The sequence below is a fragment of the Ranitomeya imitator genome, chromosome 4 (assembly GCF_032444005.1).
Source record: "Ranitomeya imitator isolate aRanImi1 chromosome 4, aRanImi1.pri, whole genome shotgun sequence".
Classification (NCBI taxonomy): Eukaryota; Metazoa; Chordata; class Amphibia; order Anura; family Dendrobatidae; genus Ranitomeya; species Ranitomeya imitator.
Window position 1 is genome coordinate 658,024,633 of NC_091285.1, and position 21,149 is coordinate 658,045,781.

The following is a 21,149-nucleotide window of genomic DNA, read 5'->3' on the forward strand; positions in this document are numbered from 1 at the left end:
TATCAGCGTACTCAGGAGAAACTGGACAACAACTTTTGGGGTCCAATTTCTCCTGTAACCCTTGGGAAAATAAAAAATTCTGGGCTAAAAAATTATTTTTGAGGAAAGAAAACATTTATTATTTTCACGGCTCTGCGTTATAAACTTCTGTAAAGCACTTGGGGGTTGAAAGTGCTCACCACATATCTAGATAAGTTCCTTTGGGGGTCTAGTTTCCAAAATGGGGTCACTTGTGGGGGTTTCTACTGTTTAGGCACACCAGGGGCTCTGCAAACGCAACGTGACGCCCGCAGAGCATTCCATCAAAGTCTGCATTTCAAAACGTCACTACTTCACTTCCGAGCCCCACCATGTGCCTAAACAGTGGTTTACCCCCACATATGGAGTATCAGAGTACTCAGGAGAAACTGGAAAACAACTTTTGGGGTCAAATTTCTCCTGTTACCCTTGGGAAAATAAAAAATTGCGGGCTAAAAAATCATTTTTGAGAAAAGAATTTTTTTTTTTTTTTTCATGGCTCTGCGTTATAAACTTCTGTGAAGCACTTGAGGGTTCAAAGTGCTCACCACACATCTAGATTAGTTTCTTTGGGGGTCTAGTTTCCAAAATGGGGTCATTTGTGGGGGATCTCCAATGTTTAAGCACACAGGGGCTCTCCAAACGCGACATGGTGTCCGCTAATGATTGGAGCTAATTTTCCATTTAAAAAGCCAAATGGCGTGCCTTCCCTTCTGAGCCCTGCCGTGCGCCCAAACAGTGGTTTACCCCCACATATGGGGTACCTGCGTACTCAGGACAAACTGGACAACAACATTTGTGGTCCAATTTCTCCTATTACCATTGGCAAAATAGGAAATTCCAGGCTAAAAAATCATTTTTGAGAAAAGAAAAATTATTTTTTATTTTCATGGCTCTGCATTATAAACTTCTGTGAAGCATCTGGGGGTTTAAAGTGCTCAGTATGCATCTAGATAAGTTCCTTGGGGGGTCTAGTTTCCAAAATGGGGTCACTTGTGGGGGAGCTCCAATGTTTAGGCACACAGGGTCTCTCCAAACGCGACATGGTGTCCGCTAACGATGGAGATAATTTTTCATTCAAAAAGTCAAATGGCGCTCCTTCCCTTCCGAGCCTTACCATGTGCCCAAACAGTGGTTTACCCCAACATGTGAGGTATCGGTGTACTCAGGAGAAATTGCCCAACAAATTTTAGGATCCATTTTATCCTGTTGTCCATGTGAAAATGAAAAAATTGAGGCTAAAAGAATTTTTTTGTGAAAAAAAAGTACTTTTTCATTTTTACGGATCAATTTGTGAAGCTCCTGGGGGTTTAAAGGGCTCACTATGCATCTAGATAAGTTCCTTGGGGCGTCTAGTTTCCAAAATGGGGTCACTTGTGGGGGAGCTCCAATTTTTAGGCACACGGGGCTCTCCAAACGTGACATGGTGTCCGCTAAAGAGTGCAGCCAATTTTTCATTCAAAAAGTCAAATGGCGCTCCTTCCCTTCCAAGCCCTGCCGTGCGCCCAAACAGTGGTTTACCCCCACATATGAGGTATCAGCGTACTCAGGACAAATTGGACAACAACGTTCGTTGTTCAGTTTCTCCTTTTACTATTGGGAAAATAAAAAAATTGTTGCTGAAAAATCATTTTTGTGACTAAAAAGTTAAATGTTCATTTTCTCCTTCCATGTTGCTTCTGCTGCTGTGAAGCACCTGAAGGGTTAATAAACTTCTTGAATGTGGTTTTGAGCACCTTGAGGGGTGCAGTTTTTAGAATGGTGTCACTTTTGGGTATTTTTAGCCATATAGACCCCTCAAACTGACTTCAAATGTGAGGTGGTCCCTAAAAAAAGTGGTTTTGTAAATTTCGTTGTAAAAATGAGAAATCGCTGGTCAAATTTTAACCCTTATAACTTCCTAGCAAAAAAAAATTTTGTTTCCAAAATTGTGCTGATGTAAAGTATACATGTGGGAAATGTTATTTATTAACTATTTTGTGTCACATAACTCTCTGGTTTAACAGAATAAAAATTCAAAATGTGAAAATTGCAAAATATTCAAAATTTTCGCCAAATTTCCGTTTTTATCACAAATAAACACAGAATTTATTGACCTAAATTTACCACTAACATGAAGCCCAATATGTCACGAAAAAACAATCTCAGAACCGCTAGGATCCGTTGAAGCGTTCCTGAGTTATTACCTCATAAAGGGACACTGGTCAGAATTGCAAAAAACGGCAAGGTCTTTAAGGTCAAAATAGGCTGGGTCATGAAGGGGTTAAAAACATTTTTTTTTACTTGTGCCATGCTTCAATAGCCTCCATGGGAGGCTAGAAGCTGGCATAGCCTGATCGGCTCTGCTACATAGCAGCGATCATCAGATCGCTGCTATGTAGCAGAAATGCAGGTGTGCTGTGAGCGCCGACCACAGGGGGGCGCTCACAGCAGGCCGGCATCAGTAACCATAGAGGTCTCAAGGACCTCTATGGTTACCTTCCTGATGCATCGCCGACCCCGGATCATGTGACGGGGGTCGGCGATGACATCATTTCCGGCTGCCCGGCCGGTAGCGCCGGTTAAATGCCGCTGTCTGCGTTTGACAGCGGCATTTAACAGGTTAATAGCGGCGGGTGAATAGCGATTTCACCCGCCGCTATTGCGCGCACATGTCAGCTGTACAAAACAGCTGGCATGTCGCGACTTTGATGTGGGCTCACCGCCGAAGCCCACATCATAGGGGTTGACACGGCATGCGCAGTAATAGTACGGCGCATGTCGTGAAAGGGTTAAAAACTCAAGAAGGCAATTTACAACATCAATATTTTTATTTTAATATATTTACATAAAGTAGATTTCTGCCCGAACAGGGACTTGAACCCTGGACCCTCAGATTAAAAGTCTGATGCTACCGACTGAGCTCTCCGGGCTTCTGTAGACAGTTGGTTATGACGCAATTGTGAGGTGTTATTCTGTGTGGAAAATCTCTCATCATTCGGCCTAAAGTTATTTGAATGACCTTTTGTTTTGCACAAATCGAATATTCAGATGGAAAAATTGCATTCTTTCCATGTGGGGCATCACTATATATTGGTGGTGTGAGATCAGTGGCTCAGAGTCATTTAACCCTTTCAATAACACCCTTCCGTGCCCACTTTGATGCCCAATTTTGTGCCGTTTTTATTATTTTTTTTAGCTGCTTTTAAGTGTATTTACATCAGGACCCCCAGGGCAGCTTCCTACACCCTGCATGCCCATACAGTAGTGTAGCTGATCCTACAAGGGCGTTACTGTTATCTACACAATACATTATGGTTCTTTGTAGGAGCTAACGGTCACAAGCTCATAGGGGGAGATCACACACGTATAAAACAACGGTCAGAGTCTCATCCAGAAAAATGGAATGATTTTTCTCACTTGTCCGTAAAAGATCGCGTTTATTACAGCAGCAGCTATTAATAATTCACAGGACTATTTACACCGTCCCTTTGTTACAGGATTAAAATGTATCTGTAAAAATCAAATTCCAAATTGTGTTTTTGACATCTAATTTTTTTTTTTTTTGCCCCCATTGACTTGGATTGTCCAGTCTTATTTGATGGACACTAGACCATGGTGTAATTTCTTTCACACCAAGATCCGGTCAGTGAAAATAATCGCTCATCTGCACTGCCCCATTGAATATCATTGGTCCGAGTGCTGTCCGTTTCGTCCCAGTCTGAACGAGTCTTTACCATCAGTCGATGTGAGCTTTGCTCTACCGCTCCTTGGTTTTCTTTGAGAAGTTAATTCTGGTCTGCGCAGTAAACACTGGAGCCATCTGCCCGGTCACACAACTAGCAGAAGACGACTGGAGAGACACTGAGAGCAGAAGTAGATGGAGACCGGAAAGTGTTTTACTAGAGATAGGAAACGTACATTAGTGACACCACTCGGGTCAGGAAATACAAAAATGGTTTCTCAGAACTCACAATCTTTTCTCTAGGAGCTTGACCTTCTGTATTGACCTGCAGCCTGGCTAGCTAAGTCGGTAGAGCATGAGACTCTTAATCTCAGGGTTGTGGGTTCGAGCCCCACATTGGCCGTCATATTTTGACAATTTCTTAAAACCATTGCCTCCACCACTGCGGCTTCTGATCTTCTGACATTCAATCACTCGCTTTGTGCTCACGATGACTTTTTGGCGCTGGGTATTTTTGAAGCATCAAAAACTCAGTGTCTAACAGTTCCAGAGAAGTGGATGGGATTTAGGCTATGTTCACACTTGGCGTTTTTGGTGTTTTTTTTTAAATGCAAATTTTCAGCTGCGTTTTACAGTACCAGCAAAGTCTATGAGATTCCACAAATCTTGTGCAAACACATTGGTTGTTCTTGTCCTCAGTAATTTTTGATTTGCTTGTTTTTTTGCAGAATACAGCATGTCACTTCTTTCAGAATTTTTCAGCGTTTTTCACCCATTACTTTCAATGGGTGATGAAAAAATGCTGAAAAATATTCAGGTATCAGGTTTTTCTGTTTTTGTTCTTTTTTTTTGTGCCAAAACCTTATGAAGTAGAAGATGATTTTTTTTTTTCATATTTTTTATCATCAGTGTAAAAAAAATATAGAGATAAAAATTACGTTTCCCTGACCGGGAATCGAACCCGGGCCACGGCGGTGAGAGCGCCAAATCCTAACCACTAGACCACCAGGGAAATTGGACACATTGGTCACAGTACTCTTCACGTGTGATGTGTCAGTCCTGCAACACTCATGACGCTCCTTGATTATCTGGTAACACTACTATTTATTCATGTAGTTTATTTACATATTGTTCATTAGCTGTGGGGAGATGAATCTCTGGCATGATTGTTCCCAGCACTTTATGCTTTTCAGCCATTGTCATTCAACTCGAAATATAATACTCGGCGTCCAACCTGAAACCATTGGGAGAAACAACTCAATGACCAAGACATAGGATCTAAAATAAGGGAAGGTTGGGAGAAAACACGTGAAGAAATAGTCATTGAGATGTGGAGGGAAACCCAAGACAAGATATCCATGATGCAATTTATGCTTTATCAGACAATGGCCCCAAATGTAGAACCCCCTCTACAGACTTACTACCTGCTGTTTGGTTATGCCCAAGACGACATCATTTCTGGAGGCCGATTCTAGAATGCATTGGAATATATGGGAATGTAAATCCCATTCCCCCTCACTATGATATTATTCCATTACTGGCCAAGGGAGAAAGCTAAAGAAAAGACACTTGCATCCCCAATTCCCCCCTCGTACATGTGATAATCCTGTAGGATTGTTGCAGGGTTGTTGGCTGAGACCTACGATCCCAAATTTGTAGGAATTAATTTCACAATTGAAAATCTTCCTATATGTAGAGAGATTAGACACAGAAAAATGAGAGAACAAAGTAATAAATACTTTGTATAGTGGGAAGCATTTAGGCTACGTTCACATTAGCGTTGCGCGCCGCTGCGTCGGCGACGCAACGCACAACGCACAAAAAAACGCGCGCAAACGCACGCAAAAACGCTGCGTTTTGCGACGCATGCGTGGTTTTTTGACGAAAATCGGACGCACGAAAAATGCAACTTGTTGCATTTTCTTGCGTCCAACGCTAGCGTCGGAAACGACGCACGTGTCGGAAAACGCAACAAAAAAGACGCACGCGTCCCCCATGTTAAACATAGGGGCGTGTCGCCGCTGCGTCGCCGACGCAACAGCGACGCACATTAGCGGAACGCTAATGTGAACGTAGCCTTATCGAAAAATATTGTGACCTGGGAGAACTATCACAAATTGTTATATCTAGGGTTGAGCGAAACGGGTCGAACATTTTCAAAAGTCGCCGACTTTTGGCTAAGTCGGGGTTTCATGAAACCCGATCCGACCCCTGTGCGGGGTCGGCCATGCGGTACGCGACTTTCGCGCCAAAGTCGCGTTTCAATGACGCGAAAAGCGCCATTTCTCAGCCAATGAAGGTAAACGCAGAGTGTGGGCAGCGTGATGACATAGGTCCTGGTCCCCACCATCTTAGAGAAGGGCATTGCAGTGATTGGCTTGCTGTCTGCGACGTCACAGGGGCTATAAAGAGGCGTTCCCGCCGACCGCCATCTTACTGCTGCTGATCTGAGCTTAGGGAGAGGTTGCTGCCGCTTTGTCAGAAGCAGGGATAGCGTTAGGCAGGGTCCATTAACCACAAAACCGCTTGTGCTGCAGCGATTTGCACTGTCCAACACCACCCTCGGTGTGCAGGGACAGTGGAAGTTTTTTTTTTTTTTTTTTTCCCCTCAGCGCTGTAGCTCATTGGGCTGCCCTAGAAGGCTCCCTGATAGCTGCATTGCTGTGTGTACGCCGCTGTGCAAACCAACTGCTTTTTTCAAAGCACAAATCCTCTTGTTCCTTCCTTTCTGCACAGCTATCTTTTTTGTTTGTCCACACTTTTTATTTCATTTGTGCATCAGTCCACTCCTTATTGCTGCCTGCCATACCTGGCTGAGATTACTGCAGGCAGGGAGATAGTAGCTGCCTGCCATACCTGGCTGAGATTACTGCAGGCAGGGAGATAGTAATTGTAGGACATTCCCTGTTTTTTTTTTTTTTTTTTTTTTGGTGGGAGATTAAGATTGGCAATTTGGCATTTCTGCTAGAGTGCCATCCCTGTGTGTGCCATCTCTCTCACATAGTGGGCCATAGAAAGCCTTTTCATTTTTCTGTATTTTTTTTTTGTGGGGTGTATAAATTCTCCCTGATAAAAATACAGTGGGAGATTAATATTGGCCTTTGGGCTTGTGTGCCAGTCCTGAGTGTGCCATCTCTCTCACAAATAGTGGGCCATAGAAAGCCTATTTTATTTTTTTTGGGGTTTTATAAATTCTCCCTGAAAAAAAGGGAGATTAATATTGGCCTCTGGGCTTGTGTGCCAGTCCTGAGCGTGCCATCTGTGCCAGCCCTAGGCGTGCCATCTCTCTCACAAATAGTGGGCCATAGAAAGCCTATTTATTTTTTTTTTTGGTTTTATAAATTCTCCCTGAAAAAAAGGGAGATTAATATTGGCCTCTGGGCTTGTGTGCCAGTCCTGAGCGTGCCATCTGTGCCAGCCCTGAGCGTGCCATCTCTCTCACAAATAGTGGGCCATAGAAAGCCTATTTAATTTTTTTTTTTGTTTTATAAATTTTCCCTGAAAAAAGGGAGATTAATATTGGCCTCTGGGCTTGTGTGCCAGTTGTGAGCGTGCCATCTGTGCCAGTCCTGAGCGTGCCATCTCTCTCACAAATAGTGGGCCATAGAAAGCCTATTTAAATATTTTTTTGGTTTTATAAATTCTCCCAGAAAAAAAGGGAGATTAATATTGGCCTCTGGGCTTGTGTGCCAGTCCTGAGCGTGCCATCTGTGCCAGCCCTGAGCGTGCCATCTCTCTCACAAATAGTGGGCCATAGAAAGCCTATTTAATTTTTTTTTTTGTTTTATCAATTTTCCCTGAAAAAAGGGAGATTAATATTGGCCTCTGGGCTTGTGTGCCAGTTGTGAGCGTGCCATCTGTGCCAGTCCTGAGCGTGCCATCTCTCTCACAAATAGTGGGCCATAGAAAGCCTATTTAAATATTTTTTTGGTTTTATAAATTCTCCCAGAAAAAAAGGGAGATTAATATTGGCCTCTGGGCTTCTGTGCCAGTCCTGAGCGTGCCATCTGTGCCAGTCCTGAGCGTCCCATCTCTCTCACAAATAGTGGGCCATAGAAAGCCTATTTTATTTTTTTTGGGGGTTTTATAAATTCTCCCTGAAAAAAAGGGAGATTAATATTGGCCTCTGGGCTTGTGTGCCAGTCCTGAGCGTGCCATCTGTGCCAGCCCTGAGCGTGCCATCTCTCTCACAAATAGTGGGCCATAGAAAGCCTATTTAATTTTTTTTTTTGTTTTATAAATTTTCCCTGAAAAAAGGGAGATTAATATTGGCCTCTGGGCTTGTGTGCCAGTTGTGAGCGTGCCATCTGTGCCAGTCCTGAGCGTGCCATCTCTCTCACAAATAGTGGGCCATAGAAAGCCTATTTAAATATTTTTTTGGTTTTATAAATTCTCCCAGAAAAAAAGGGAGATTAATATTGGCCTCTGGGCTTCTGTGCCAGTCCTGAGCGTGCCATCTGTGCCAGTCCTGAGCGTCCCATCTCTCTCACAAATAGTGGGCCATAGAAAGCCTATTTTATTTTTTTGGGGGGTTTTATAAATTCTCCCTGAAAAAAAGGGAGATTAATATTGGCCTCTGGGCTTGTGTGCCAGTCCTGAGCGTGCCATCTGTGCCAGCCCTGAGCGTGCCATCTCTCTCACAAATAGTGGGCCATAGAAAGCCTATTTAATTTTTTTTTTTGTTTTATCAATTTTCCCTGAAAAAAGGGAGATTAATATTGGCCTCTGGGCTTGTGTGCCAGTTGTGAGCGTGCCATCTGTGCCAGTCCTGAGCGTGCCATCTCTCTCACAAATAGTGGGCCATAGAAAGCCTATTTAAATATTTTTTTGGTTTTATAAATTCTCCCAGAAAAAAAGGGAGATTAATATTGGCCTCTGGGCTTCTGTGCCAGTCCTGAGCGTGCCATCTGTGCCAGTCCTGAGCGTCCCATCTCTCTCACAAATAGTGGGCCATAGAAAGCCTATTTTATTTTTTTTTTGGGTTTTAGAAATTCTCCCTGGAAAAAAAAAGGGAGATTAATATTGCCCTTTGGGCTTGTGTGCCAGTACTAAGCGTTCCATCTCTCTCTCTCTCTCAGTCAGTGGGCCATAGAACGCCTATTTTTGGTTTTATTTGTTTTCTAAATTCTCCCTGAAAAAATCATTTTATTTTATTTGGTTTCTAAATTCTTCCTGATAAAATCATATTTTTTTTATTATTTTTTTTTCTAAAGTCTCCCTGAAAAAAAAAAAAAGAAAACAACCCAAAAAAACAGTGGAAGATTAATATTGGCCTTTCTGCTTGTGTGCCAGTCTTGACTCCTGGGTGTGCCATCTCTCTCTCTCTCTCTCTCTCTCTCTCTCTCTCTCTCTCCAATTGTGGTCCATAGAAAGCCTATATTTTTTTTCCTTGATTTGGGTTCCAAAATCTACCAGAGAAAATAACTCCATCAATCATTGGTAGAAAAATATTGGCCTCTGGGCTTGTGTGCCACTCCTGATTCCTGTGTGCGTCATCTCTCACTCAGTGGCCCATAGAAAGCATATAGTTTGTTACATTTGTTTTCTAAATTCTCCCTGCAAAAATCTATTTTTTTTTTTTTGGGGGGTTTCTAAAGTGTTCCTGAAAAAAATAAAAATAAAAAAAAAATAATAGTGTGACATTAATATTAACATTTGTGCTTCAGTGACAGTCCTGCGTGTGGGGCATCTCTCTAATTTGCAGCCACCAAAAAAAGAGTGTGTAACATTGGGCCTGATTTTCGCTGTGGTCTCACCAACCTGTAAAGGGGTAGCTAAATCATACTGAAGTTATAGCTCACCGTGTAAGTTGTGTGACTGCAACAAATAACGTTAGTTTGGTTACGTTTTTAAAACAATGAGGAAGTCTAGTGGAAGAGGTCGTGGCCGGGGGCGTTCATTGTCAGCTGGTAATGAGGGTAGTGGTAGTGGTGGAGCATCAGGTGGTCGTGGGGGAAAAAATATTGCACCTAAGTCTGGAGCTGTGGAGCCAGGTTCGTCGTCCGGCTACACAAGGCCTCGAACGCTCCCTTTTCTGGGATTAGGAAAACCGCTTTTAAAGCCGGAGCAGCAAGAGCAAGTTTTGGCTTATCTTGCTGACTCAGCCTCTAGCTCTTTTGCCTCATCTCGTGAAACTGGTAAAAGTAAAAGCAGCGCGTCGTTAGTGGATGTTCACGGTCAGGGACAAGTCACTTCCTTGTCCTCTTCAGCAAAAACAACAACAGAGAAGAATGCAGCAGGCGACACAACGGGTTACTCCATGGAGCTCTTTACACATACCGTCCCTGGCTTAGAAAGTGAAGCAGTTAACAGTCCATGCCCATTACAAATTGAATCTGACATGGAGTGCACTGACGCACAGCCACAGCCAGACTACTATGCTGGTCCTTTGACTCAGACCACAACATTGCCCTCGCAGGGTGCTGATCAAGAATCAGACCCTGATGAGACTATGTTGCCCCATCACGAACGCTATACCACCGAACGACACGGTGACACAGACGAAGTTGCGCAGGAGGTACAAGAAGAGTTATTAGATGACCCAGTTCTTGACCCCGATTGGCAGCCATTGGGGGAACAGGGTGCAGGCGGCAGCAGTTCTGAAGCAGAGGAGGAGGAGGGGCCGCAGCAGGCATCAACATCGCCACAGGTTCCATCTGCCGGGCCCGTATCTTGCCCAAAACGCGTGGCAAAGCCAAAACCTGGTGGAGGACAGCGTGGCCATCCGGTTAAAGCTCAGTCTGCAATGCCTGAAAAGGTATCCGATGCTAGAAAGAGTGCAGTCTGGCATTTTTTTAAACAACATCCAATTGATCAGCGCAAAGTCATCTGTCAAAAATGTTCTACTTCCTTAAGCAGAGGTCAGAATCTGAAAAGTCTCAATACTAGTTGCATGCATAGACATTTAACCACCATGCATTTGAAAGCTTGGACTAACTACCAAACGTCCCTTAAGGTTGTTGCACCCTCGGCCAATGAAGCTAGTCATCAACGCAACATCCCTTCCGGCAGTGTAGGACCACCATTTAGCGCACCACCTGCTGTATCTGTGCAGGTATCTTTGCCAGGCCAAAGCAGTCAGGGTCAGGGAATCACCAGTTTCGTAGTAGGAAACACTGCATCTAGGGCACCGGCGGCAACAATACCATCTCCCACCGTCTCTCAGTCTGCCATGTCCACCGGCACCCCCGCTAGTTCCACGATCTCCAGCTCTCCAGTCCAGCTCACCCTACATGAGACTATGGTTAGAAAAAGGAAATACTTAGCCTCGCATCCGCGTACACAGGGTTTGAACGCCCACATAGCTAGACTAATCTCGTTAGAGATGATGCCCTACCGGTTAGTTGAAAGCGAAGCTTTCAAAGACCTGATGGACTACGCTGTACCACGCTACGAGCTACCCAGTCGACACTTTTTTTCCAGAAAAGCCATCCCAGCCCTCCACCAGCATGTTAAAGAGCGCATCGTCCATGCACTCAGGCAATCTGTGAGCACAAAGGTGCACCTGACAACAGATGCATGGACCAGTAGGCATGGCCAGGGACGTTACGTGTCCATCACGGCACACTGGGTAAATGTGGTGGATTCAGGGTCCACAGGGGACAGCAAGTTTGGGACAGTTCTGCCTAGCCCACGGTCTAGTAAACAGTTGTCTGTAGCCGTTCGCACCCCCTCCTCCTCCTCCTCCTCCTCCTCGTCCTCCTGCAGAAGCAAGAGCTCGTCCACAGACCGCAGTCGCACAAACACTCCATCCGCACCTGCCACTGTTGCACACCAGGTCTCCCATTATGGGGCAGCTACTGGCATACGTCAGCAGGCTGTATTGGCTATGAAGTGTTTGGGCGACAATAGACACACCGCGGAAGTTCTGTCCGAGTTCTTGCAGCAAGAAACGCAGTCGTGGCTGGGCACTGTAGATCTTGAGGCAGGCAAGGTAGTGAGTGATAACGGAAGGAATTTCATGGCTGCCATCTCCCTTTCCCAACTGAAACACATTCCTTGCCTGGCTCACACCTTAAACCTGGTGGTGCAGTGCTTCCTGAAAAGTTATCCGGGGTTATCCGACCTGCTCCTCAAAGTGCGTGGACTTTGCGCACATATCCGCCGTTCGCCTGTACACTCCAGCCGTATGCAGACCTATCAGCGTTCTTTGAACCTTCCCCAGCATCGCCTAATCATAGACGTTGCAACAAGGTGGAACTCAACACTGCACATGCTTCAGAGACTGTGCGAACAGAGGCGGGCTGTTATGTTTTTGTGGGAGGATACACATACACGGGCAGGCAGTAGGATGGCAGACATGGAGTTGTCAGGTGTGCAGTGGTCGAAGATTCAAGACATGTGTCAAGTCCTTCAGTGTTTTGAGGAATGCACACGGCTGGTTAGTGCAGACAACGCCATAATAAGCATGAGCATCCCCCTAATGCGTCTGCTGATGCAAAGTTTGACGCACATAAAGGATCAGGCGTCTGCACCAGAGGAAGAGGAAAGCCTTGATGACAGTCAGCGATTGTCTGGTCAGGGCAGTGTACATGACGAGGTACCGGGCGAAGAGGAGGTGGAGGATGAGGAGAATGATGGGGATGAGTATATTTTTAATGAGGAAGCTTTCCCGGGGGCACGGGAAATTGGTGGCGTGGCAAGGCCGGGTTCTGGTTTTTTGAGGGACACAAGTGACGTAGATTTGCCTGCAACTGCCCCTCAACCAAGCACAACCGCAGATTTGACAACGGGAACTTTGGCCCACATGGCGGATTATGCCTTGCGTATCCTCAAAAGGGACACACGCATTACAAAAATGATGAACGATGACGATTACTGGTTGGCCTGCCTCCTTGATCCTCGCTATAAAGGCAAATTGCAAAATATTATGCCACATGAGAACTTGGAACTAATATTAGCAACAAAACAATCAACTCTTGTTGACCGTTTGCTTCTGGCATTCCCTGCACACAGCGCCCGTGATCGTTCTCACACGAGCTCCAGGGGCCAGCAGACCAGAGGTGTTAGAGGGGCAGAAATCAGAAGTGGCGTTGGCCAGAGGGGTTTTCTGACCAGGTTGTGGAGTGATTTTTCTATGACCGCAGACAGGACAGGTACTGCAGCATCAATTCAAAGTGACAGGAGACAACATTTGTCCAGTATGGTTACAAACTATTTTTCATCCCTTATCGACGTTCTCCCTCAACCGTCATTCCCATTTGATTACTGGGCATCCAAATTAGACACCTGGCCAGAATTGGCAGAATATGCATTGCAGGAGCTTGCTTGCCCGGCAGCTAGTGTCCTATCAGAAAGAGTATTCAGTGCTGCAGGTTCAATACTAACAGAAAAAAGGACTCGTCTGGCTACCCAAAATGTAGATGATCTAACCTTCATTAAAATGAACCACAACTGGATTTCAAAATCTTTTGCCCCACCCTGCCCGGCTGACACCTAGCTTTCCTATGAAAAGGTCTTGCCTGTGGACTATTCTGAATGACTTTTCCAATCTCGTAATTTTCTTCACCTGATTGTCCAGCATACGACATGTTTCCACCTCACGAAATGGCCAAACTCCCCACACGGGGCCGTGCTATCGCCACTTTGCGCTTGGACCCTTGAGAGTGCTGTTTGTCTGAAGAGGTGGGTGTGGCCGCTTTTGGTCGACGGCACTGCCACTGGGTCCCTCATAGTACAATAAAGTGTCTCTGGCGGTGGTGGTGCGCACCCAACGTCAGACACACCGTTGTAATATGAGGGGCCCTGTGCCTGTACCGCCGGCCACAAGACAGTTCCCCCCCCCAGCTCAAACAGTGCTCTACCACTAGCAAAATTATCTCTCACAGCTTCACCAATGTGTAGTCTAGCCGCTGACATCCTTCAATGCCTGGCACTGACAATACCATTGTTTTGACATTTTTGTTATGTTAGGCCTTCGAAGCCTGTCTGCGGTCCCTTCTTTCTACAACTACTACACTGACCAGGCCACTGCTGGCCGTGTTACCCTGGAACCAATTTAAAAGTGCCTACAGTCAGCCCAATTTTGTTATGTTAGGCCTTCGAAGACTGTCTGCCGTCACTCCTTCCACTAGACTTCCACTGACCATACACTGCTGCCCATGTACCCCTGGAACCAATTTAAAGTGCCTACAGCCAGCCCAATTTTGTTATGTTAGGCCTTCGAAGCCTGTCTGCGGTCACTCCTTCCACTAGACTTCCACTGACCAGACCACTGCTGCCCGTGTACCCCTGGAACCAATTTAAAAGTGCCTACAGCCAGCCCAAGTTTGTTATGTTAGGCCTTGGAAGCCTGTCTGCGGTCACTCCTTCCACTAGACTTCCACTGACCAGACCACTGCTGCCCGTGTACCCCTGGAACCAATTTAAAAGTGCCTACAGCCAGCCCAAGTTTGTTATGTTAGGCCTTGGAAGCCTGTCTGCGGTCACTCCTTCCACTAGACTTCCACTGACCAGACCACTGCTGCCCGTGTACCCCTGGAACCAATTTAAAAGTGCCTACAGCCAGCCCAAGTTTGTTATGTTAGGCCTTGGAAGCCTGTCTGCGGTCACTCCTTCCACTAGACTTCCACTGACCAGACCACTGCTGCCCGTGTACCCCTGGAACCAATTTAAAAGTGCCTACAGCCAGCCCAAGTTTGTTATGTTAGGCCTTCTAAGCCTGTCTGCGGTCCATTCTTTCAACTACTACTACACTGACCAGGTCACTGCTGCCCGTGTACCCCTGGAACCAATTTAAAATTGCCTACAGCCAGCCCAATTTTTTTATTTTAGGCCTTCGATGCCTGTCTGCGGTCCATTCTTTCAACTACTACTACACTGACCAGGTCACTGCTGTCCGTGTACCCCTGGAACCAATTTAAAATTGCCTACAGCCATGTGTTATTATTTTAGGCCTTCGATGCCTGTCTGCGGTCACTCCTTCCACTAGGCCTCCACTGACCACACCACTGCTGTCCGTGTACCCCTGGAACCAATTTAAAATTGCCTACAGCCAGCCCAATTTTTTTATTTTAGGCCTTCGATGCCTGTCTGCGGTCCATTCTTTCAACTACTACTACACTGACCAGGTCACTGCTGCCCGTGTACCCCTGGAACCAATTTAAAATTGCCTACAGCCATGTGTTATTATTTTAGGCCTTCGATGCCTGTCTGCGGTCACTCCTTCCACTAGGCCTCCACTGACCACACCACTGCTGTCCGTGTACCCCTGGAACCAATTTAAAATTGCCTACAGCCATGTGTTATTATTTTAGGCATTCGATGCCTGTCTGCGGTCCATTTTTTCAACTACTACTACACTGACCAGGTCACTGCTGCCCGTGTACCCCTGGAACCAATTTAAAATTGCCTACAGCCATGTGTTATTATTTTAGGCCTTCGATGCCTGTCTGCGGTCACTCCTTCCACTAGGCCTCCACTGACCACACCACTGCTGTCCGTGTACCCCTGGAACCAATTTAAAATTGCCTACAGCCAGCCCAATTTTTTTATTTTAGGCCTTCGATGCCTGTCTGCGGTCCATTCTTTCAACTACTACTACACTGACCAGGTCACTGCTGCCCGTGTACCCCTGGAACCAATTTAAAATTGCCTACAGCCATGTGTTATTATTTTAGGCATTCGATGCCTGTCTGCGGTCCATTTTTTCAACTACTACTACACTGACCAGGTCACTGCTGCCCGTGTACCCCTGGAACCAATTTAAAATTGCCTACAGCCATGTGTTATTATTTTAGGCCTTCGATGCCTGTCTGCGGTCACTCCTTCCACTAGGCCTCCACTGACCACACCACTGCTGTCCGTGTACCCCTGGAACCAATTTAAAATTGCCTACAGCCATGTGTTATTATTTTAGGCCTTCGATGCCTGTCTGCGGTCACTCCTTCCACTAGGCCTCCACTGACCACACCACTGCTGTCCGTGTACCCCTGGAACCAATTTAAAATTGCCTACAGCCATGTGTTATTATTTTAGGCATTCGATGCCTGTCTGCGGTCCATTTTTTCAACTACTACTACACTGACCAGGTCACTGCTGCCCGTGTACCCCTGGAACCAATTTAAAATTGCCTACAGCCATGTGTTATTATTTTAGGCCTTCGATGCCTGTCTGCGGTCACTCCTTCCACTAGGCCTCCACTGACCACACCACTGCTGTCCGTGTACCCCTGGAACCAATTTAAAATTGCCTACAGCCAGCCCAATTTTTTTATTTTAGGCCTTCGATGCCTGTCTGCGGTCCATTCTTTCAACTACTACTACACTGACCAGGTCACTGCTGCCCGTGTACCCCTGGAACCAATTTAAAATTGCCTACAGCCATGTGTTATTATTTTAGGCATTCGATGCCTGTCTGCGGTCCATTTTTTCAACTACTACTACACTGACCAGGTCACTGCTGCCCGTGTACCCCTGGAACCAATTTAAAATTGCCTACAGCCATGTGTTATTATTTTAGGCCTTCGATGCCTGTCTGCGGTCACTCCTTCCACTAGGCCTCCACTGACCACACCACTGCTGTCCGTGTACCCCTGGAACCAATTTAAAATTGCCTACAGCCAGCCCAATTTTTTTATTTTAGGCCTTCGATGCCTGTCTGCGGTCCATTCTTTCAACTACTACTACACTGACCAGGTCACTGCTGTCCGTGTACCCCTGGAACCAATTTAAAATTGCCTACAGCCATGTGTTATTATTTTAGGCATTCGATGCCTGTCTGCGGTCCATTTTTTCAACTACTACTACACTGACCAGGTCACTGCTGCCCGTGTACCCCTGGAACCAATTTAAAATTGCCTACAGCCATGTGTTATTATTTTAGGCCTTCGATGCCTGTCTGCGGTCACTCCTTCCACTAGGCCTCCACTGACCACACCACTGCTGTCCGTGTACCCCTGGAACCAATTTAAAATTGCCTACAGCCATGTGTTATTATTTTAGGCCTTCGATGCCTGTCTGCGGTCCATTCTTTCAACTACTACTACACTGACCAGGTCACTGCTGCCCGTGTACCCCTGGAACCAATTTAAAATTGCCTACAGCCATGTGTTATTATTTTAGGCCTTCGATGCCTGTCTGCGGTCACTCCTTCCACTAGGCCTCCACTGACCACACCACTGCTGTCCGTGTACCCCTGGAACCAATTTAAAATTGCCTACAGCCAGCCCAATTTTTTTATTTTAGGCCTTCGATGCCTGTCTGCGGTCCATTCTTTCAACTACTACTACACTGACCAGGTCACTGCTGCCCGTGTACCCCTGGAACCAATTTAAAATTGCCTACAGCCATGTGTTATTATTTTAGGCATTCGATGCCTGTCTGCGGTCCATTTTTTCAACTACTACTACACTGACCAGGTCACTGCTGCCCGTGTACCCCTGGAACCAATTTAAAATTGCCTACAGCCATGTGTTATTATTTTAGGCCTTCGATGCCTGTCTGCGGTCACTCCTTCCACTAGGCCTCCACTGACCACACCACTGCTGTCCGTGTACCCCTGGAACCAATTTAAAATTGCCTACAGCCATGTGTTATTATTTTAGGCCTTCGATGCCTGTCTGCGGTCCATTCTTTCAACTACTACTACACTGACCAGGGCACTGCTGGCCGTGTACCCCTGGAACCAACATCAGAAAATATAAAAATAAGTATTTTGCTTATAAAAAAGAAAATACTGGTGAGATATCAAATGCAGACATTTTAACATTAAAAACAAACACACAACTAAAATCTGGTACAGTACTAAAAATGGCCACCAGCTACAATTACTTTCTCCTGCAAGTAGTTAACTGAAAGTTTTTTTAAATTGAAAACACACATATGGCATCCACCGAGTGTTGTCCTGTCGCGTCTTCTTTATATTATTGCCGAGAAGATGCAAAATAATGAAAATAATAAAATCATTAATTACCAAAATAATAGAGAAAGTCAACACCACATTGCAAATAAACATTCATTCCAAATAAAGAAGCAGGGCGCGTCCGAGGGTGAGTATATACCTAATAAGAATATAATCACCCTCGGACGCGCAATGCTTATTTCCAACAGCCTTCCTTCCTAAGAATCAGCCCTTCCGTCGTGTAGAGAGACGTTGTGTTACACTCCAAGGTGTTCCCCAGGTTGCCTTTCCTGAGCTTCGATCTTCCGGCTCTCGTTTAGTAGTTCTTGGAAACTACTCTGCATTAGGCCTTCAAATTGGGTATGGGGTGTAGAGAGATGGTGTGTTCCACTCCAAGGTGTTCCCCAGGTTGCCTTTCCTGAGCTTCGATCTTCCGGCTCTCGTTTAGTAGTTGTTGGAAACTACGCTGCATTAGGCCTTCAAATTGGGTATGGGGTGTAGCGAGAGGGTGTGTTACACTCCAAGGTGTTCCCCAGGTTGCCTTTCCTGAGCTTCGATCTTCCGGCTCTCGTTTAGTAGTTCTTGGAAACTACACTGCATTAGGCCTTCAAATTGGGTATGGGGTGTAGAGAGAGGGTGTGTTACACTCCAAGGTGTTCCCCAGGTTGCCTTTCCTGAGCTTCGATATTCCGGCTCTCGTTTAGTAGTTGTCGGAAACTACGCTGCATTAGGCCTACAAATTGGGTATGGGGCGTAGAGAGAGGGTGTGTTACACTCCAAGGTGTTCCCCAGGTTGCCTTTCCTGAGCTTCGATATTCCGGCTCTCGTTTAGTAGTTGTCGGAAACTACGCTGCATTAGGCCTACAAATTGGGTATGGGGTGTAGAGAGAGGGTGTGTTACACTCCAAGGTGTTCCCCAGGTTGCCTTTCCTGAGCTTCGATCTTCATGCTCTCGTTTAGTAGTTGTCGGAAACTACGCTGCATTAGGCCTACAAATTGGGTATGGGGTGTAGAGAGAGGGTGTGTTACACTCCAAGGTGTTCCCCAGGTTGCCTTTCCTGAGCTTCGATCTTCATGCTCTCGTTTAGTAGTTGTCGGAAACTACGCTGCATTAGGCCTACAAATTGGGTATGGGGTGTAGAGAGAGGGTTTGTTACACTCCAAGGTGTTCCCCAGGTTGCCTTTCCTGAGCTTCGATCTTCCGGCTCTCGTTTAGTAGTTGTTGGAAACTACGCTGCATTAGGCCTTCAAATTGGGTATGGGGTGTAGCGAGAGGGTGTGTTACACTCCAAGGTGTTCCCCAGGTTGCCTTTCCTGAGCTTCGATCTTCCGGCTCTCGTTTAGTAGTTCTTGGAAACTACACTGCATTAGACCTTCAAATTGGGTATGGGGTGTAGAGAGAGGGTGTGTTACACTCTAAGGTGTTCCCCAGGTTTCCTTGCCATTGCTTCGGTCTTCCGACTCTCGTTTAGTAGTTGTAGAAAAGTACACTGCATTAGGCCATACAAAATGGGTATGGGGTGGAGAGAGATGGTGTGTTACACTCCAAGGTGTTCCCCAGGTTGCCTTTCCTGAGCTTCTATCTTCAGGCTCTCATTAAATTGTGGTTAAATGGAACAACTGCATTTGGCGTACTAGTTGGTTTGGGGCCTACTATCGGTGTCTGCCACTCCTTGCTGTTCTCCTCCACTGAACAAAGCTGTGCCGCCTGTTTACTACGGTTGCCAATTTTGAACTGCATTTCGACTACTTACTGATTTGGCCCTACTCTCTGTGTCAGCCTCTCATTCCAGTTGTCCTCCACTGCAATGCCCCCTGGTTATTCCTGTGTTACCAATTTTGAACTGCATTTAGCCCACTTTCTTCTTTGGGCCTATATCTGTGTTTCCACTTCATCGTGCCCATTGCCCAGCCAGTGATAGATGAGTCTGCTGGTACATTGACCCATAACGCAACATTCCCCGTGCACGCTACACAACAACATTGTGACCCTGCTGAAAGTCAGGTTGCTCTTCCCGCATACCATACCACCTTACACGGGGACAAAGAGGAAGGTGCAGATGAAAGTGCAGGTTCCTTCATCAGGTGGGGGGAGGAATACTAGTTGGCGACGTCACTGGCACAGGGCCTCTCATAGTACGCAAAAGTGTTGCTGCCGGTGGGAGGCGCCCCCGCCGTGCAAACACACCGCTGTACTTTGAGGGGCCCTGTGCCAGTGCCAATGCCAACGAGTGGGCCCCCCCTGCTTGCTCAGGTTCACAGCACTTGCAAAGTTGAAATACTTACCTCTCCCTGCTCCACTGCCGTGACGTGGTCCAGATTTCCTGGGCCCACTAATTACTTGAACCAGCCCTACCCCCCACAACTTTAGCCAAATGACCCCCAATTTCAAATGCCTTCCAATTATTATAAGGTAAATTACGCTTGACAAGCTTCATTAAGAAGAATGGATGGTTTTGACATTAAAATGGCCACTCTAGGTGTTTTCCTGGCCCCCACTCACTGCCGACTATGCTGCCCCATTGACTTGCATTGGGTTTCGTGTTTCGGTCGATCCCGACTTTACGTCATAATCGGCCGATTTCACTCGACCCGACTTTGGACATAGTCGGGTTTCGCAAAACCCGGCTCGACTCTAAAAAGGTCAAGGTCGCTCAACTCTAGTTATATCATTTAACACCGTACCGAAGGATTGAAAAGTTCGCTAGGAAAACTTCGACAGATACATAGAGAAGGATGGTCACAAATGCCGAAGATAACAGAGATAATATGTAAAATGTATTCATATTCATGTACCTATAATCCTGACCTGTTCATTGTGGCATTCTATTGCACTGATTTACATTGTCCCCATGTTTGTAAATAGAACGAATCCTATTGTAAACCTTGTTGTGCTTATAAAGGCTGTTTTGTGTTGTCAAATTTATAAAAAAAAAGCATTAAATTTGTTAAAAAGAAAAGAAGTCACTTTACAGCATAAAATTTTTTTTTCTAATTTTGATAATTTCCTAACCTACGAAAAAACTTCCGCCCGAACAGGGACTTGAACCCTGGACCCTCAGATTAAAAGTCTGATGCTCTACCGACTGAGCTATCCGGGCTCGCTGTCTGTCCAGTTTCTGTTACATCACTGCCATGTGTTCTGCTCAGAAAACCAAAAACTATACAAAAAGAAGTATAAGAAGATAAGATCAAAGAGTTGTTACTGGGGAACAATAGAGACATAAAAGCCAATTTTAAGAATGGAGAATGTACACAGAGAAGCTGTCACTCAGGAGACCCAGTTTCTTGCCCTTAAGGCCCCTTCACACTCAGCGACGCTGCAGCGATACCGACAACGATGTCGATCGCTGCAGCGTCGCTGTTTGGTCGCTGGAGAGCTGTCACACAGACAGCATTCCAGCGACCAACGATCCCGAGGTCCCCGGGTAACCAGGGTAAACATCGGGTTACTAAGCGCAGGGCCGCGCTTAGTAACCCGATGTTTACCCTGGTTACCAGCGTAAAAGTAAAAAAAACAAACAGTACATACTTACCTACCGCTGTCTGTCCCCGGCGCTCTGCTTCTCTGCTCTGGCTGTGAGCACAGCGGCCGGAAAGCAGAGCGGTGAGGTCACCGCTCTGCTTT

At 46.0% G+C, this 21,149-nt stretch overlaps 1 non-coding gene across 1 annotated transcript; it reads right to left on the reverse strand.

Annotated features, from left to right (window-relative positions):
- Positions 1 to 4,622: 4,622 nt before the first annotated feature.
- On the reverse strand, positions 4,623 to 4,694 carry TRNAE-CUC (transfer RNA glutamic acid (anticodon CUC)). Its single transcript has one exon. It is a non-coding gene; the product is annotated as a tRNA-Glu (tRNA).
- Positions 4,695 to 21,149: the final 16,455 nt, after the last annotated feature.